The 4,226-nt window shown below is 34.0% G+C and overlaps 1 pseudogene; it reads left to right on the top strand.

Annotated features, from left to right (window-relative positions):
* The first annotated feature begins 1,768 nt into the window (after nucleotides 1–1,768).
* LOC120888262 (small nucleolar RNA U13) lies at nucleotides 1,769–1,877 on the top strand (annotated as a pseudogene).
* The last annotated feature ends 2,349 nt before the right edge of the window (nucleotides 1,878–4,226 follow it).

Here is a 4,226-nt window from a genome sequence, read left to right as displayed (position 1 = left end):
TTATGCAGGAGCAACCCACAGGGGCTGGGGTGGGGTAGATGCAGACTGTTTTGGAACATTCTAGCACTCTGTCTTTCTCCATTATGAGTCAGATCCTTTATAAAACCACTGTTATCTCCAAAACAAAGCAGTCAAGTGATTTGCACCACAGCTATCAGTTTCCATGATCCACAGAGAATGTCCCCAGCAGGATCATATACATTTATGAAGCCTCAGTACAGGAACACAAGACCTGGGTGATATCAAAGGAAGCTGCTGGTCCTGAGAGGCCAGGGACCCCAAAGCTTCCATCCCAAACACAATGCTAGAAGTGGAAAGAATCCCAAAGAAAAGACCCATTTCCAGACTTCAAACACAAAACACTGTTCTGGTCCCAAAAAGAACACCAAATGCTACATGGCCTCATGCCTGGACTAGAGTGGGAAGGCCTCCCCTCCTGGTTTCCCAAGGGGGAGGTAACAGGAGCATTGTCCCTGAACTTCACATCCTAGTCCTGAGTACACTAGCACAAAGGACATGGACAATTCCAATGTATTTAACAAGTAGTAAAAAGTCAATTGATTATCTACATATTAACCCCCTTCTACCACTTGTAAAAGCACTAGTTTGGAAAAAAATGAAGACCTTCAAGAGAGAAAAAATGATTACCAAGTTTTATTCTTTGTCACTTAGTCTAGTCATTCCAACTTTTCTGGAGGTGCAAGAGGTGGGCAACTCACTGGATTGCAGCAGTCTGGGCTGCTGCAGCCCCTGTGCTGGCAGGAGGTGGCAGGGAGGAAGAGCCAGCTCCTGGCTTTGGGGTAAAGAGACCCAGCAGGGGTGGGCAAATGGTGGGAGCCTACAGTCCCACACACTGGGCATGGGAGGATAATAAGCAATGGGAGTCCACATACCTGCTGGCTGAAGAGATTTTCTACATGGAGGACCTACTAGCTTGGAGATGGGTAGCAGACATTCTGAAGTGGGGATGCAAGAGTCCAGATCGCACTCAGTAGCTGAGTGTGGAGTTTTCCCACTTCAGCTGCTGATGCTGGTTGGAGTTCTGGCTGTCTCCAGGGCCAACCTCCTTCTCCTCACAGCTCTCCCACTGTTCAATAGTGATGTCTTCATTCTCCTCCTCCTCTTGAAACTCACGCTGCTCTTCCTCTTTATGTATCTACTTTATGATGTAAATATTTTTAAGCAAAATTCACAGAAGGAATCTATGGCCTCAAAAAGGTTAAGAAACTTGATAGAGCACAAATACAAAATGGCAGAAATACTAAATCTGGCACCGACAAAGACTGAGCAGAGATATTTAATTTGATTCTGAGTACTGAAAGGAGAATAGCAATAAGGATGGTCAGAATCGAGAAGGACATAGATAAGTTTATATAACTTCCTATTTTATGCTAAAGTGCATACTTCAAGTGAACTTCTCAAGTACATTTAGTTTGAAATATATGTTAGAACTTCATACATGTCCATTATAAATGAAATTTATAACTGAATTATAACAGAATAAAAGGTTCAGAAAAAATGGAAAAAAAATAGCAAAAAAAAGTATTCAGACCATGCTTTTAGATATTTTCCTGACATCAAATTTCTTTGTATATCATGAAGTTTTGATATGATTATGATAAAGTTATGATGTGATTCAATCTGTTATACTAACCAAGATATAATTTATTGCAATGATTTTATGACCTATATAAAAATGAATTCAATTTTAATCATTTATTTCATCATGACAACAATCTTTATTGTAACTTATAAAAATAGAATAAAGATACTTTTGGTTCGTAAGTGTGATGATTATTGAGTGTTCATGTAGCTGGTGTGGGAGATGTGCCTTGCTCTACACCTTGTCACTACCTTTGCACATTACTTATCTGTTGTCAAAAAAAGGCTAAGGAAGGTATTTTATTAGGTACATTTAAACTCCTTCCTTCTCTCTTGAGTTCTTATTTCTTTTTAATAAATGATATAATTCCACCTTACTCTGATCTCTCCTCCTGGGTCCCATGAGACACCCTAGAAATTTTCTAAAAAGAACAAAAAGAATTATCTTTCTTATTACCTTCCAATACATATCAATATGTCTTGTTTAATTTTCAATTTAACATACTGTCTGTTCAATTTTCAATTTTTTTATCTTTTATTTTTTTTTACAATTCTGTATCAACTAAAGGATAAAGTCTAACTCTAAATAATGACAGATCTGAACTCTCTTGATCTCTTTACCCTCTACACATAATTCCAGTATATAATATTTTCACTTCCCTGAACACAGTTGTTTCAAAATATGTTCAGGCCTCATCTCCTAGATGAAAATTTACAGAAAAGCCCTGAAAAACTACCCTAAATTGTTTAATTATTGTATTTTGCACATAAAAGTGAACACAAAATTTTTCATTATGTGGATTCACCATTTTCAGAATGTTAATAGTATTTGTATGAATGTCAATGTTAATTTTTTCTTACAAGCATAAATACCAAAAGAAATTGATAAAAAATTCTTTAAAATTATTAAGGTACCAACTAATTATAACAAAACTAATGTTTCATTTACACTATTTTTATTAAACAGATGGAAGTCTGATGGCTTTGACAAATAGATAACATAGAAATCAAGGTTCAGTGAGGGAAGAAGAGAAAGAGAGAAGCACACAGGCAACTTCACATAAAAGTAGCTTTGAGGGCTAAAATTTGCTTGCCTAGCATGGTTGGCACCTTGGTTTGATCCTCAGTACCACATAAAAATAAAGGCATTGTGTTCTGCCAATGTACACCTAAAAAGTATATATTAAAAAGAGTAGCTATGAGTACTAAAAAGTTAATTTTTTAACCAATAAATCTCTAAAACAACATTGATCTGAAAGTTTTTATAATTCTTACCCATTTTTTTAATTCTAAGTCAAGAACTTTCACACAAAAAAAATTCTGAGCTAGAACAACAACAACAAAAAACTTTAAAAAAATGTTTAGGAAAACTGAGAGCTACCAAAGGTTTACATTGCACCAGAGCCAGTAGAAATGTGCTGAGGACAGCAAATATTTTAGTATATGAGAAGATAAATCTATACACAACATAGAGAAGGAACTTCAGTTTCACATAATTCACATATTGTTATTTTTTTGTTGTGAAGCTTTTAAGAAATACAAATATCTTAAAAGAAACAACTGAACCTTGCCAATATAGTAAGAATTCTTGCAAAAAATGAAAGTATGTAGTTCTCTTTAAATATATTCTTTCCAAAAAGAAAAGATGTATACTAAATAAGATTTATTTAAGATTTCTAAAGTCAAATAGCAAAACTACAATTGAATAAGTGACATTCTAAAATTATTGGCTCTTGAAATATGCATCTTTTTAACAAATTGAATTAGGAATGATGAGATTTTAGAAGAATCTTATCATTTTTAAGGAAGCTAGCTACTTTAACTTAAGTACCGTTTAACTAAAAAACTTGGCAACTCAGAAATGTCACATGACTCAATTATATGCATGTTTAAGAACTGTATCAATTCAACACACACTTATTCAAATGCACATTTAACTGAGCACTATACCAATATCAATGGAGGTCATAAAAGCTTTAAAATACTGTCCCTATCATGGAGGATTTTATAGTCTAGTTGGAAATTCAAGACCCTAGAAATAACAGCAAACAAAAGGAAGTGCAAAAATGTAGCTTAAAAGAGAGTCACAATATTGGTGGGTGCTTAAACAACATTTTTGGCTATGAATTAGCTTGATTATGGCTTCATTATTGCATTAGCATTCTTCAAATATAATATCATGCATAAAAGAGCATAATTTTATTTGGAAAAACAACAACAATAACAAAATAATGGAAAATAACTTTATTCCCAGAGAGTGTTATTAAGGTCAAAACACTGAATAAATAAATCTATACAAAGTATTCTTTCAACTAAATGTTAAAATTAATTAAAATAAAATAGTCATGTTTAGTAAGGGGAAAGACTGCAATAAGTTGTAAAAACATTAAAACTAACATAAATAGAGAAAATCATCAAAGAGCAGCATTGTTTTAGTAAAAAAAGTTTCTCCAATTAATAATTATTTTGAGTTTTGGTGACTGGGAAAAAGTTCCAAATAACAGAGCTAAGGAGGAAGTTTTTGAAAGCATTATCATTAGAGAGAAATGAGGAAATAACAATATGCAACTTGGTCATGTACTACTCTTTCGTTAGAAAGGCCTGGGGACTCATCCAACCTGAAG

The sequence above is a fragment of the Ictidomys tridecemlineatus genome, chromosome 3, assembly GCF_052094955.1.
Source record: "Ictidomys tridecemlineatus isolate mIctTri1 chromosome 3, mIctTri1.hap1, whole genome shotgun sequence".
NCBI classification, from domain to species: Eukaryota; Metazoa; Chordata; class Mammalia; order Rodentia; family Sciuridae; genus Ictidomys; species Ictidomys tridecemlineatus.
The sequence above is the reverse complement of the archived record's forward strand: the minus strand, read 5'-3'. Positions and strand labels throughout refer to the sequence as shown.